Below are 16,716 nucleotides of genomic sequence, written 5' to 3' on the forward strand. Positions count from 1 at the left end.
CTTCAAACCACCTCTACTCTCCATCCAAGGAGCCAGAAACAACATTCTAAGCAGCACATAATGTCAAATGAGTTTTCTCTCTCCCTCTGTGTCTGTCTGTTTCTGTCTCTCTGTCTCTCTCTGTCTTTCTCTGTCTCTCTCTCTGTCTCTCTGTCTCTCTCTCTGTCTCTCTCTCTCTCTCTCTCTCTCTCTCTCTCTTTTATTAATAAAATGGCAATCACCACCTGATTATTCATTCCTCTTCTGACAATGGTTAATTTCTGTGTTGAGGTATTTGGCAGCTAGCCAGATTTCTTTCCCCTGCCTCTTTTTGGGTGAATATCAATGTATTTCCAAATGTTCTAAAACAAAGAACTGTTAAGGTTACTTGCAGAAGGGCTCCAGAACCAGCTGCTGGGAAATCATTGGCACTTGGAGTCTTGGGTAGAATCTTGTCTTCCTCAAAGCAGTTTTGGTTATCAAGTCTGTACAAATTGCAGGCTGCAAGGAAAGCAAGGAACAGCCTAGGTAATACCTATATCAGTCACATATATAGATATGAGCAGCTCCTTATTAGACTATAACTACAACTATAACAGTCCCTAAAACAGGAGGATCAAATAACTAAATGTTGGGTGGAGGAGCAACTGAATGAATGACTGAGTAAATGTATATATAGATAAAGGAAAAATCAATTCAGAATGATCTCTTGAAAATGGAATACTATAATGGAAAGATCACTGGGATTATTGTTAGAAAAGAGTTGGGTTCAAATCTGGCTTTTTTATATTTGCTAATTGTGTGATCATGGGCAAATCACAATTCATTTTAATTCAGTAATCAGTGCCTGCTACTGTCCCATTGTACAAACATAAAAAATAGATAATTACAAATATAGTAATAATATAATTAAAATAATGTAATAATAAAGATAAATCATGCAACAATCTTGAAATCAAGGAGTTTCTATTCTACTGATTGTAATATCTTTGAGTCTCAATTCAGTACTGATATTACTTGTAGTAAGGTGTTATAAGATTCAAATAAGATGAAGTATGAAAAGTGATTTCAAAACAATAAAGTGAGAAACCAATTCTCTTTATCCTGTTACTATTTTAGTTGCCCCATTCTACACCATGATGAAGAAGGCTCTGGAGATGATTTTCTCCTCATCAATACCAGAGTCCTCCACAATTGTGGCTAAGAGATAATGAGTTTCTTAAAGACTTCCACCTCTCTAGTTGAGGAATTTACTTCAGTGGAAAATGCAAATTACATATGTACATGTCCACATATATACACATAAATATATATGCAATGTAGACATACAATCTGATATTGTAATGTGTATGTACATGTACATATGTAATACATACCCATATGTATGTAATCATTATTATTGTTGCTTTGTGCCACTATGGGAACAGCAGATGCACAGAGAGATGGAGCTATTTTTAGAGCTCACTACCTAGCTAGGATGTGTACAAAGTGTGAAGGGAGGACTAGCTCCTCTGATGGGAAGAGTGCCAACTTCTTTTTGGGGTTGTTTATCCACTTTTGGTGTATGTCTGTCACTCAATTCTCACCTGTGGCTCCCAGAAACTGTTGCATGTGCAGAGGCCACGTCCCAAACCAACTGATTTTTGTCTTGCCGTTGGACTCTGCTTTACTTAAATCACTCTTTGATGCCATTGGTCCTTTTCAAAAAAAAAAAAAAAAAAAAAAAAAAGAACAGCAACAAAAAAATTCATCTAGCTGGAGAGAACAAAGAATTCTAGGAGATCAAGACTTGAAAGAGTCTAAAGAATCATCTTTTCCAACCCTCTCCTTTCAGATGAGAAAACCAAAGCTCAAAAGGTTAACTTGCACTAGGTTGGTAGGCCTAAAGTTAGTATTTGAACCCAGTTCCTGTATTTCTGAAGTGAATACTCTTTTCAATGTACTTTTTAAAAATAAGAATATTCTTCAACACACACAATATACACAGGCAATAATGCCCCTCCAGAACACAGGTTGTGATAGGGGGCTCTGCTTCCCTATTTTTCTTTTGCTCAGTCCCATTTGAAGGGAGAGTTTTGAATGCTGCTCTTGATCCATGTTCCATGTAGCTTTCAGAAAAAAGATTTTGTTATCCTAGTCAGAAGGAACCATGCAGACAATGAGTAGAACCTTTCAGGGCAGAGAAAGGAACTCAGAACCAAACATGGTCATAAGCACAGTATTTTTGTTGTAGTTTTTCTGGGACTGGGAACATGAAAATAGAAGAAAAGCAAATTCCAGAGATATATAGTATGAGGAGCAGGATTAGCTTGTAGTTCTGATTTCATAGCAATAGAAGCCTTTCAAAATATGAATCACTTCTTAAAGCTGAATTTACCAGAAAAAGCAGAAATCCCAAACATTTCCAAATACATTCTGCTCTACTGGATAATTTTCATCTCGTAGCAGACCATACTAGTCCCAGTGCCTCATACAAGACACTGTAGATATTAATATTCATATAATTAAGAGCTATTAATTTATGTGTTCATAAATCTGACCAATAGGAGAGACAATGCATTTGAGAACCTTCCTGAATAGTCCAGGTATGAAAAGAACAAGAAAATGGCCATATTTTAGAGCCACATTGCTAGATATGGGAATAAACACAGTGAGATTAAGAAACTGTCTGGAGGACAAAAGGAATCTTTAGGGAATTCACAGGCAGGATCAAGTGTGTGAAGGCGGAAGAGGTACTAATTAGGAAACGAAAGGAATGAGCTACAAAATAGTAGAAACTTGAGGATTATGATCTAACTGGTAAATGAGACTTTCAATAAGCAATGAAAAAGAGGAAAGGAGAGTGGAAGGTAGAAGAGGGGGGATGAGAAAAGAAGGAAAGGAACAGTGGTGAGGGACATAATAGAACAAAAGAGATCTAGAGAGGATGGGTTGTCAAGCGAGAGAAATTTAAAAGGTGGAGCAGTGCTGGCAATTTCAGAATGACTTATCACTGAAGGATGCTGTCAGCTGCCATATAGATAAAACTTTGGTCTCAGTGATGAGTGAAAAGTCAGGAGCAGCTTATCAACAAGGGGTAACTGGATGGCATAATAGATAGAGCACTGGTCCTGGAATCTGGAGAACTTAATTTCAAACCTGGCTTCAGACACTCGACACTTACTAGCTGTGTGACCCTGACCAAGTCACTGCCTAGCCAAAAAAAAAAAAAAAAAAAAAAAAAAGATAATCAACAGGATTGTTGCAAATATAAACACACTTAGCTCCATGGTATGAGTTTATGTTTTGCACACACCCATACACACACACACACACACACACACACACACACACACACACACACTCACACTCAAACACTCTCAAGACTCTTGCTTCAAGGACTTCAAGTCCTGTATTGGTTGATTGAGCAGGAATAATAACTGTGATTCCATACAATGGTCTTTACTTCTCAGATAAAGAATTTCTTCTTGAACTACTTGGTATCCATTACATTGAGGGCAGGGCTAAGTGAAATATTGGAGGTGGAGAATGGAGGACTCAGATTTGTCCGTTAAGTAAAGACTGGCTGAATGAAAAAAAAAAAAAAAAATCATCAGATGCTTACAATGAACTAAGAGAACTTAAGTCATCTCTATGAACTTTGGGTTAACCTAAAACCCATGGTAGGAAAAGAACAAGTTTGGGAAGAAATGTGGAAGAGGGAGCATGCCAATGGACATAATATCTGATGTGGCATAGACACTTAACTTTAAAAGAGATGAATATTCAGACACAACAAACATGTATGACAAAGAAACAGAAGAGAAAGGAAAAAGAATATTTCCATGATTTTCAATGGCATTTGCTGAGTGTGCAGTGGATAGAGCTCTGGGCCTAGAGTAAGAAAGAGCTGAGTGAAAATCTGCTTTCAGACACTTATTAGCTTTATGATGCTGTGCAAGTAACCCTTTTGCCACAGTTTCTCCCATGTGTAAAACGGGGACAATAAAAGGACTGATTTCCCAGGGTTGTGGTGAGGATAAAAGAAGATTGTGAAGCCCTTAGTATAGTGCCTGGTACATAATAAATATTATATAAATATTGGCTATTTCAGTACTGCTGATTTGTTATTGTTGAGTCAGTTCCATCACATCCAACTCTTTGTGACATCATTTGTTTTTTCAGTTGTGTCTGACTCTGTAACCCATTTGGGTTTTCTTGGCAAAGACACTGAAATAGTTTGCCATTTCCTTTTCCATTTCATTTTATAGATAGGAAACTGAGGCAAACAGGATCAAGTGATTTGCCCAGGGCCACGTAGCCAATAAATGTCTGAGGCCAGATTTTAACTCATGAAGATGAATCTAAGTCCAGGCCTGGCTCTTTATCCAATGTGTCACCTAGCTGCCTGAGGCTGATCATTGACAATCTATATTTTCCTTAAGTATGAACAATCTTACTGATACTTGTTCTATCAATGCAGATTACAGGATCCTTCATCTCCATGGACAATATTTTTGAGTTTCTTTGGTTGAAAAAAAACAATTAACTCCTAAAGGCTTAATGACTATTCTTTCCAAATTTAGTTTATTGAGTCCTCATGCAATAAATCCATACAGTTCATTACAGAGCCATAAATGAAGTCTTCCTAGCTTAGTCAGTGCTTGCACTAGCATAAGCTTCAAGAACCCAGCCTCACCTTCACATATTACTAATAGGAACAAGGGGTTACAGTAGATAGGTTCATAAGAGTTGAGTTAATAACCTTAAGTTATATATTACTATGTCCACTCAACCACTTTTAACTTCAATTTTCTCATCTGTAAAAGGGAATAATAATAGCTCCTACCTTAAAGGATTAGTGTGAGGATCAAATTTATATAAAGCCCTTTGAACCCCTTAATTTGCTTTAAAAATATGTGGATGATGATGATGAAGACTGCCTTATATCTGGCCAAATTAGCAAGAAGGGAACTACGGGAGCAATTTACATGGCTGGGAGGTAGTCATGATAACAAACTAAGCAAATAAGCATTTTCTGGGAGCAGCTAATAGAAAGAATTTATCAGGGTAGCTAAAAAGGACTATAGTTGAGACCTCTACTCAATTTCATGTCAAGAGTTTGTGGAAACTGAGGAAAGGGGCTAGTGCTTTGTGAAATTACAGTTTGATATAAAGGTCCCGGGCTGGAGTCGGGAGATGGAGCATATTGTCCTAGCTCCACAATTTGCCATCTAGACAATGTTAGACAAGTCATTTCACCTCTTATAGGCATTACCATCTTCATCTATAAACTAAAGGCCCTGGATTACATGGATATTTATCATCCTTTCTAGTTCTGCTAGGATAATAGTGGATAGAGCACTAGGATTGGAGCAGGGGGACCTGAATACAAATTCAGTCTCTGACACTTACTAGCTATGTGACTTTGGGAAGGTCACTTAACCCGGTTTGCCTTTGTTTCCTCATCTGTAAAAGAAGCTAGAAAAAGAAATGGCAAAACATTCCAGTATTGTTGCCATCATTGTATGGCTTACAGAGTCTGACATAACTGAAAAGTGACGAAATAACAACTACTCAGACATTTTTTGAGTCTAGATTTGTACTCCTACAGGCAGCATTCACCAACTACTTTTGTATTAACTATGATCTGATCTTTTTCAGTTTCTGCAAAGTATGTGGGATAAGTGACTGCTAAGGATCAGAGTAGTGTAGCCATCAAAATTCTTTTACACCTGCTTCATCAATGCTTATCCTCACTAATCAGAATGAACTCTGAACCTACTTTGCCTGCCTATTGGTTCTGGAACATCACCTGTGACTTCAGAATTGATCCTGTGATCCATTGACTCAGAACCAAGCTCTCTTTCCTGATACACAGTTCTGAGACTTGTTAAATATTTAGATTCTGCTTTGCTTCTACTCCTTTCCCATATCAGCAAAGAGGCCCAATGAACGGGCATGTCTTCAGCGCCAGCCTTGGGTATTTCCCTGCTTACTAAGTAGTTCAGGTGATTCTGTAAAGCTCATAGGCCCAGTTAGCACCAGGCTGGTTCATATTAACCCTGTTGGTCCAGATTCCTCTCAGACTGTGACAGGTCTCCCTGCTTGTATAGAAAATGTAAAAACTTCCCAGATATTTCTGTGTGTTCCTGGGAAGTAGAAGAGTTCTTAGATAGTATAGAAGATATAATCCAAGAAAGAAGAATCTAGAGAAAAACCAGAAGAAGAAAAAAAAAATGAGGAAATGGAAGAAAATCAAATCTATGTTAATTGCTTGGCAAGTGCAAAAACCTGACCAAACAGAAAATGGAAGAAATAAACTCTGAAAACTTAATGTTGCACAAAAAAGGCATGGCACTCTTCCCATTGGGGATGGATCTTTCAGGGCTTTCTGAAGGAGGAACTTCATTCTGTGATCTAGGACACAATTAGGAAGACCATATGCATCATCAAATGCAAGGAAGATAACCATATTAACAGCCACATTAAGGCTATTGAGGACTGAGAAGAAGGTCATATACAAACTTATGGTCTCAAGTATGACTATTCTAATAGTATGACTATTCTTTCCCAGAAGAGTTTCTATTCACTAAGAGATAATAAGCAATATGAAATTGAGAAATGGACACAAGAAAACAAAGACAATTTCATAGTTTGTAACCAAGACTTTGAAGAAAGTAACTTATGATTGAAATATACAAATGGGAAGGTATGCTTTATTAAAAGTCAGCCGATCAGTAAGCACTTACAAACATTCACTACAAGGTAGGCAGGTATTGCATTAAGCTCTGAGGAGGCAAAAATGTAATGTAAATGTAATGTAATCTAAAAAGATTACATTCTATTGGGGAGACAATATGTATACACAAAGGTGTATGCAAATAAGTGTATACAGAGATATATGTGTATATACAAGCCAGAACTCTGAACTTGAAACAAAGGATTCTTACAAGGTGTTAAGTCAGTGGAATTGATAAAGACAATGGTAGTTCAGTACATGTACTTAGTACTTAATATAGTTCTACAAGATTCACACCTTTGATAAGAGAGCATATAAACTCTGACAAACTCAGCCAGAATCAGAACTAAGGAAGTCAGAGACCTTGGTGGTGGTCCTCCTGCCTCCCCCATAGAAACTGAGACACATTCAGGAGGTCCTCAAGAAAGCTGGCCTGGGCCCCAGGCAAGGAGACAATCAAGGATTTGGACTTTAACTCCTGGCTACTCGTGTGGTGATTACTGGACTGAAATGAAGGATGCTTCCAGAGACCCCCAAGAAAACTGAAACAGAGCTCTGGCCCATAACACAAATTTATGCATACATATATACACATGTTATATACCTATATGATAATGTGTATACACACACACACACACACACACACACACACACACACACACACATATATATATATATATATATATATATATATATATATATATATATATATATATACATAATTTCATATGTAACAAACAGTAATTTCAGTCATGATAATGGGGTACCAAGTAACTAAGTGGCATAGCAGTTAGTTACTCAGGACTCAGTAAATCCTGAGTTCATATTCAGTCTCAAATGCTTACTAGCTATCTAACTAGGTATGTAACTTAGATTCTGATTACCTCAGTTTTTTCATCTGTAAAGCAGGGATAATAATAGCACCTACCTTGTAAGGTTTTGGTAAAGATAAAATGAGATATTTGTAAAGTGCTTTGCAATTAAAAAGCACTATATAATTACTAGACATTATTAGCATTAGTTGGAAGGGGACCAGGAAAAGTAAGAAATAGCATGTGGCAAAATTACACAGGTAGAAAGTATTCACACTCACATTTTCTGACTGCTGGCTTAGCCCCTTTCTACAACCCCACACTGCTAACTAGCTAAGAGAGCAATTCAGGTGGCTCAATTACCAGGACACTCTTAATAAAGAAAGTATCTATCCCTTAAAGGACACGAAACATTAGAAATCATATGTATTTAATTCCTCTTCCCTTTACATATTCAATTCAACAAGACTTTTCTAAGCATCTTCTTGGTTAAGAACATAGATAAGAAATAAAAGAAACCAGATCCAGGTGGGTTAGGAGTTTGCAGAATGCATTTGGAGTCAACAATTAGGGTTCAAATCCTGGTGGCCTCTGTTTCTTTGTCTGAGAAACAAGGTAAAGGTACCATTTTTACGGTCTCCTAAATCTAAAAATCTCTGACAATGAATCCCTCTAAATACCAGTCCAGTGTTCTTTCTGAATGAGATGAGGTGAGATCTTTCAAGACAGTTGTGAAAATCGAGTAAGGCTTCATCTACTTTAGAGTTTGAGTAGGCCTGAAGGACTGTGAACATCAAGTCAAGGGCATAATTGCCTTCCCCTCTCAAGATACCTCCTCCCTATTTCAGCTAAATATGGGCAACTATGTACTTATTGGTCAAGTTCAATTTCATGGGCAGATCTCGAGTTTAGAATGTAAGACTCTCAGCCAATGAGGATGAGGGTCAGTGGTGGGAGGGGGTGTTTTGCCTTAGGGATTAAAGGGGCTGTCCTGCCCACAGGAGGCGCTTCTTCTCTTAGATTGTACAATAAACTTTGCTTTTCTCTAGAGCTCTCTCCAGCTTTTTTATTAAATGGTGACCCCTCACCATATCCGTACCACACATTCCGTGATATCATATTACTCTGACAGGTCAGGATTATGTTTCCCATGTTCCTCAATCCCTAAGTATACCCCTGAGTTTAATAAATGTCAAATAATAATAATAATTCTTGCCTTCTTGACACCTTGTCTAGGAATTTCTTTAGTAGCTCTTCAAATTTACATGTAGAAGGTTTATATTGAACCAAAATTTGCAATCATTCACACACACCCAGCTTTTCTCTACCTCTTATATACCTGTGAAAGGGGACAAAAATATCTGAGATCACCAGCCCTGTACGAGGAACATTTAGCTTCTCAAAACCCATTACTTTGTTTCTATCTCCCGGATAGTCTGCAAATCTGCTGTGAGCCCAGATGAGTCAGATCTTTTATATGATTTTATTCATTGAGCCTATTTGCTTCAGCTCTTCATTGGTAAAAATGAACTGGAGAAGAAAATGGCAAACTATTCCAGTATCTTCACCAAGAAAACCCCAAATGAGGTCACAAAGAGTTGGACATAGCTGAAATGAATGAACAACAGCTTAACCCAATAGTATGTGTATGCCTATTGTGTTTCTTAATAAGTTGTAATAAAGTAGGCAGATGATAGTGTATAAAAACAGAATAGATATGCAGAATGCCAAGATAAATAAGCAAGGGCAATTAGATAACAGCAGTGTTTTTTAATATAAGATTTCCTCCTTAGGGACGATGAGCAATCTCCTAAGGCTTTGAAAATCTTGGCCATGATTCTATATACAGTTATTCTAAATGTATAGCTTTGAAAGCAGTCTTTAATTATATCCATGAGTATTACAGAACCAGTTTCTAAGATACAACCCTATATATATATATATATATATATATATATATATATATATATATATATATATATATATATATATTCATATACATTATATTGTTTCTAAATGTATGACATGTGTTTCAAGTTTGTGATTTTTAAAATCTGCCTAGGTAAATTGACATAATTAAAATTAACAAGGCAAGCTATTAATTTAAATGTTGATTGCTTTGCTAAATTTCCCATAGAATTTGAAACTCTAGTGCATGAGGCAGAATCTGAATTCAAATTATCCTGACACCAGATCCAGCCCTTTTCCCTAGTTGCTTTACCTGTCCATTCACTCTCACTCTCTCACAACAAACAGGATCAAAGAATGATTGGTTTTGACATCTGTTCTCCAGCATTAACCCCACATTAATTATTATTATTTTTTAACCCACATTAATACTCTCTCCTTCTAACCCAGATGCTAGCTTAAATTACAGAGTTCAACAGTGTATATAATCCCAGCTATATTCTTCTGACCCATTCCTATAATCATTACTAACACAGAAATTTTGAAGGAAATATTTGGGAGAACAAATTGATATAAATTGTGTCCCTTTTAACCTTTGAGAGGCCATGAAACTTCATCCCTCTTTGGGGGGAATTCCTGATTCTCAAACCCTGGGAGGGGCCAGACCTATTCATGATAAGTAATCTCATTTAATTGGAGATCTTGGCCAAGGACATAATCACCACCCTCTATTGAATTGGAGATTAGTCCCTCAAACTGCTCCCAGCTTGGAGGTCTGGGCAAACTCTGATAAAGCCTCAAAAGGCTAATAAAAGGTGACTCTGAACCCCAATCTTTGCTAAGTCTTAACAGGATTTTGCCCACTAATAAAGACATTTTCTTCTCAGTATCAATCCACCTTTGCAATAGTCCTGACAAGGCCTTGCCCACTAAAAAAGTTGTCTTCCTAGCAAGCTATCTTCTTAGTGTAAATAAATCCCCTTTTGCCACAGACTTCGGGTTTGCAAATTCTTTTGAAAGAAATCTTCAACATCAACCAGAGGGGATCTTTTACTCTCAATTCTAGGACTTCATCAAAATCAAGATGTAGAACAGAGTTCTAGACAAATAAAAAGTAAATATAGCATAGTACATTGTAATGTACTATGCTATACTTATGCTAGCTTTCTTGAAGATCTCTCTGCAGTTTGGAGTCTGAGATAAAGCTGAAGCACACTCTCACTCAAGTCTCTCTCAAGTGTGCTTATCTCAAGTCCTTTCAGCCTTTATATATCTTAATACATCACTACAGCACACAGATCAAGTGTCAACTGTAGAACCATTACATCACCATACTAAGTATATACAAACTAGAGAACCATTATCTCATCAATGAGATTGAGTCAACACCCTGTTGTAAGTATCCTTGTTTCAAGGATACTTTTCCAGAGTTCCAGCCCTCTACAATACATAAATGAGAGAAATGGCAAAAGATACTCACATAATTGCTGAGGGGGAATCTTCTATAGTAAACAGAAACTATAAAACTATCCAAGTGTGCAAGAGAGGTTAGTATAAATACAAATTTAGTGTAAAACTCAAGGGAAACCAGAATCAACATTATTAACAAAGCCCAGGAAAATAGCCAGATAGAATGTGGTTTACTAGCATCTCCAAGGGAGCAGCATAGAATCACCTGATATAGGATCTGAATAATCAATGTAGGAAGAAGTAGGGTTGAAAAGGGTCTGAGGTTGTGAGTAGGAAGGTAAAGAAAACAAGAAAAGCAGTCCTGGATTTTATGAGTAGCCCAGGGAGCAGTATAGGAGGGAAAAATTCCAAGTCACAGGTTAGCTACTAATTAGCACTAAGAATGTAAATTTAAGAATTACAAGATACAATAGGATAATATATTCAAAGTCATTTGCAAACATTAAAAGACTACATAAATGTTAACTCTTATACCAGGGAATCAGAAGCATTTAACATAATGTCCTGAAAAAACAAAAACCTTGTGATGGTACCATTCCTATTGAACTTATATGGGTTTGAAATACCTAACTCTCACGTGAGGAGTGAAGGTAAAAGAAGTGAACTGATAAAAAGGTATAATTGCTATTTTGCTGCCATCTGGAAGAAGAGACTAAGACATTATTGTTATTGTCTTGTTTGTGAAATAGAGACAGCATGCTCAGATTTTCCCTTCCAATAGGTTCTATAAAATATGTACAGATGTTCTCTGCCAGCCTACTACATGGAACACTGAAGGCCTGTGCTTCCAACAATTTGTGATTGAGTTCATGTGATGACCAAAAGAATTCTAATTGGTTGTAGAGCTAGAAGAATTGATGACTCAAGGGCTGCTCCCCTTCATTGGGGGGAATAACCTACACGACTCTTTTCTTTGCAGCTCAGAGGAAGCAGGACAACTTTGTTGTCTAAGAGATAACAATCTCCCAGAGCTAGATGGAGGAAGGAAGGCTGTCCTATCTCCCATCACTCAGCCATGTGGCTGTGAGTACATGGTTACCTCCATCTTTTCTTGTGTCTTTGGTTTTAGGTAAAATTATATTTCAAGATGTAAGTGTCCTGGTGGCTTTGGGAATTTAGGAGATCTGGAAGTTTTTGTAAAGGGCTGAAACTCTGAAAAAGTGTGCTTGAATCAGACAGCAGAGCACTTAAGGATAATTATCTATTGGATGTGAGATAATGGCTCTATAAGCATATACTTAGATGATATGGTAATGTGATGGCTCTCCTCATGATTGGCACCTGCTTAATGGGTGATAGTGAGGTAAACATAGGCAAGGATTGGAGGGCTGAGGGGAGAGGTCAGTTTCACTTGGCTGCAGCATAAGAAGGAGAGAGGCTGGAGAATCCAGACTCTAGAATCCAGGATACATCTTGTCTGCCTCCTTCACTTCTCCCTCTAAAGACCAAGAACTTTGATTTATCCTGACTCTGACTGATCCTGAGGACCTCTAAGGAGCTAGTCCAGACAATATAAGTTTTAACAGAGGTCCATTTAGTAGATGGAGTTTAATATCTATGACATTTGTGGCCATATGAGTAACAGTAGCATATAGTTCATCCAAGGATGGCAAGAGATTTCAGGAGCATGCCCTCTTGTGGTTATAATTCAAGAATGTTGTGAATCCCTGGATTCTACTAAGTGGCTCACCCAACAGGGAGTTATTCTTATAAGGAAGTTCATGAGGATTCTACATTTTTTTTTTAAAGAAAAGATTTCCAGGAGAGGAGTCTTAAGTTAAATCCTTTGCCATGTATATGTTCTTTATGTGTGTGCCTCTCTATCATTATACCCTAAGTTTAAGCCTACTCTTGTTAGTCTTCTATATTTGTAGGAGAATGTGCCCCAGATTCTTGGGTAGAGGAGAATGTTTAATACTATTTGTTTGACCATACCTTGTTAAAGTAAATTCTTGAAGTAGAGGGGTGGAGTAGGGGATAAAATGGGAGATCGGGAGTTAAGAAGATGTGAATTTGAATGCTACTTCAAATGCTTATTATCTGTATGACTCTGGGCAAGTTATTTAACCTGCTTTAGTTTACTTTAAAATGGGGTTAATAAATAGCATCAGCTCTTATTTGAGGATCAAATAAAACAAATGCAAATCTAAGAGTACTATATAAAGGCTAACTTAGCTAATTAAGCATGGGTGACTGGATTTTAATAGGGAATAAGATAGCCAGGAACCATGAGTAACTACTAAAAATAGATTAAGTAGCCTTTCTGAGGTCCCCAGACCACCAGTATGAGTGAAAACTGGGAGAGTGGCTCCATAAAGGATGCTGTATTTGTATCCAATCCAAAACATGCAGATTTTGAGTAGTATTATCTTTTCCCAGTCTTATTCATATTTTTCTCCTCTATAATTCCATTAAGTTACTATTCTGATTACTAACTGTTCCCAATCAATCAACGAGCATTTTTAAAGTTTCTACTATGTGTCAGGTACACTGCTCGGCTCTAGGAATAAAAAGGCAAAAATAAAACACTCCCTGATTCCAGGGAACTTGCATTTTATCAAGGGCATGTTGGGGAATTTTCTTCATAGAGAGACATGGGATCTCTTGGGAAAATTATTTCCATTAATGAGAGGGAATGCATGTGTTACATTATGAAAGCCAAACTGAAAGCTAAAGATTTTAAAGACTGCTTAACTCACTGATAGCAATTATTTTCTATGGTATTGATTGGGTTTTTATAAGTTTTCAGCCTTGCTCAGAGTATATAGCCAATTAGCAATATTGAGGTAACTATTTTGACAAGACTGCAGGCATCTCTTACCCCAAAACAAGTAGTTATTACAACAATGGATGGGACTGTCTAAATTTAATATAATTGACCTACAATATTAAGCACTTAAGTAATTTACCCAGAGTCACACAGCCGTATGTGTCAGAATTAAATGAGGTATTCCTGACTCTGAGGATTCTTCTATTTTCTGTCCAGCACACAGTAACCTCCCACTCAGAGGTTACTGATTGTCAGTCTCGCCCAATCCCGGGCCTTCAGAAATCTCTGGCCACTGTCTCTTTGAGTAGTGGTTCTCATGACCAACAGAGTACCAGGACCACAGTGACTTGAGAGCTCAAGACTTTATTTCATCCCGTCACATCCTGCACTACTCTACTTCCTCCTGAATTCCTACTGAACTCCTGCTAAACTGCTCCTATTTCCTGGTTCCCACTGCTTATATTGGGTCTATGAGGTCACATAAGAGAAGGAGATGCCTCCTGTTCTCAATGTGACCAGAGCTTCCACTCACAGGGTGGTCCTTACTAGCTCCAGAGATGACATCCAAGGTGCCTCAGGCATCAAAGCCTCTTTACTTCCCAGCTTGTAGAACTCCCCCCCACTAGCTCCCTTCACCTTGTAGCCAAAGCTCCTATTATAAGAGAGCCAATCTAAAATCGTTTCTTTGCAGAGGTTCCAAACATGCCATGCCATGCCATGCCATGCCAAGGAGCCTCTGACCACTGGATAATATTATTTTACAGTGCCACCCTCTCTTTATCTTCACCTATTTCCCTAACCAGACTTTATGTCTCTCTGTCAGGATTTCTAACCTTCCTAATTCCTATAATGCTAACAATAATGCAATTTGGAATATGCCAGGAAAAATAGGAAAAAATTAAGATAGCTCTTTTAATCAACAAACATCTCAGACTGCTGATCTTTCCAATGTTTTGACAAATAAAATATACTTATGCTTCAGGACATTTATTTTCTATCTTAACTGATAAAATGGGGATTAAAGTCTGATGCTTGGATAATAGCAGATTTGTTATGTGTAACTTTTTACAGTCCTTTTAAGTAATAAATCTGTTTACCATATCAGCACCTGAACTTTTGGGTCTTGTTTCTTGCTATACAGGACACATGTAGATGTAATTTTTATTCTCATCACTCTTTATTGGATCTTCACAGTAAATATTGGATGGCACTTTGACATGGACTATTACTAGAATGACTACTTTCTTAACACTTGGAAAGAATGTACAGGAAAACTGTAATTAAGTTGGATCTTTCAAGATAAGGCTGGCATATTTCTAGCTGAAAACTCCTAAATGGGGAGCAGCTAGGTGGCACAGTGGATGGAGCACCAGCCTTGAAGTCAGGAGCACCTGAGTTCAAATCTAGTCTCAGACACTTAACACTTCCTAGCTGTGTGACCCTGAGAAAGTCACTTAATGCCAATTGCCTCAGCCAAAAAAAAAAAAAAAAAAAAAAAAAAAGAAAAAAGAAAAAAGAAAAAAAGAAAATAAAATCCCTAAATGGGCAATTTTTGAGTTATGACAAGCATCCCAGAAGTAACACCCTGCAATGGATTCCACATTTAGTTACAATCCATGCAGCTGAATTCATGCTGGATTATGCTAAATTGGAAAAGCTTTTTTTTTTTTTTTTCCTTCTGACAAGAACAATGAGAAGATTTCCATTTAGTATTAAGATGCATCAGACTTCACATGGAAGCTCATGTAATTCTGTTTTTATTATGAGATATGCTCAGAAAAAAAAAGGAGCAAGATCTTCCATAAATTTTCCTAATTATATGTGTCTGTCACTATGGTCCTAAGGTCTTCTTATCCTGGAAAATTTTTCCACTCAGGGGAGAAATTGATTGGTCATTGATTGATTTCATTCATTGACTCCATTTTTAAGAAAAAGCCTATATTGGTCATATTCATTTCTGCATCTCTGTCTAAGCTATCTTCTCCCTCTTCCTTGCTTTTTACTTTCCATGTATATATTTGTTTTCTCCCATTAAAATGTAGGATTAGAATCTTTCGAGGTTCTGTCTTTAAAAAAGAAAGGAACTGTCTTTGTTTTTACTTGCAAATACAATTCCCATTATCTGTGTTCTGCTGTATTTTTTATTTTGTTACATTTTAGTTACATTTTAATCTCATTTGGACCATATTTGGGAGTGTAATCTGTCATGATGCTGGCACAGCTGCAGGTTCAACACCTTTGCTTTATGCAGTTCTTTAAAATTATAAGTGATAGATGCAATTCCTCACATAGAAGAGGCTAGAAAGTCACAATGACAGGTAAGAGAAGGGTCCTGCTTCCCAATATAGATTGTGTGCATAGCTATAGCTGGTTCTATTCTACTGGCTCCATGAAAGAGGAGATTGTTGCTGGTTAATTGCATAAGCAGACTGGCTCTTTCTACACCTTCTGCCTTAGAGAATGAGGAGCAGATGTGGCCTCTGAATGGGGGTGGGATCTCAGACTCTCTCACCTGAGAGCTGGCATGAAACCAAGGGTGTATGACCCTGCTATTTCTTTTGTCTCTTTTTCCTGCTTTTACATAAAGGAGATCAGAAATAGCTATGACCATGCAAGCTTTGAAAGATCAGAAGAGTAAGCCAACAGGAATTGCAGGAGCAGGGACTATGCCAGGTTTTTGAGCTAGCTACTCCCAACATCAAGGCTCTTCAGAATGGCCTAAAGGATGTATATAGTAAGCAGAGACTAGAGCACATCCCAGAAGCTATGTCATAGTTGGAAGCTAAATGGATGGGACAAATGCTTATGTCAAAATTATTTTTAAGTCTTTAGCATACTCTCTCCATAGTATCAAGGGGGTGTGGGGACAGTGTGTACCAAGTGTTGGGGAAGGAGGGGACATATTTGTACTATTGTTCTTCCTGTATCTTTGAAGTAAATATCCCTTTGTGAAATTGATTAAATGGAACTAGGATGCTAATCTCTGGAGGCTAATGGAGGAAGATGGGGAATACAGCAGAATGGGGCTCAAGCTAAAAACATTGCAGAAAAGACCT

The 16,716-nt window shown here is 37.5% G+C and overlaps 1 protein-coding gene across 1 annotated transcript in view; it reads right to left on the reverse strand.

The window, feature by feature from the left end:
* BBS10 (Bardet-Biedl syndrome 10) overlaps positions 1-16,716 on the reverse strand; it is a 152,701-nt gene that overhangs the window by 110,932 nt on the left and 25,053 nt on the right. The window lies entirely within an intron of this gene.

The sequence above is a fragment of the Sminthopsis crassicaudata genome, chromosome 5 (genome assembly GCF_048593235.1).
Source record: "Sminthopsis crassicaudata isolate SCR6 chromosome 5, ASM4859323v1, whole genome shotgun sequence".
Classification (NCBI taxonomy): Eukaryota; Metazoa; Chordata; class Mammalia; order Dasyuromorphia; family Dasyuridae; genus Sminthopsis; species Sminthopsis crassicaudata.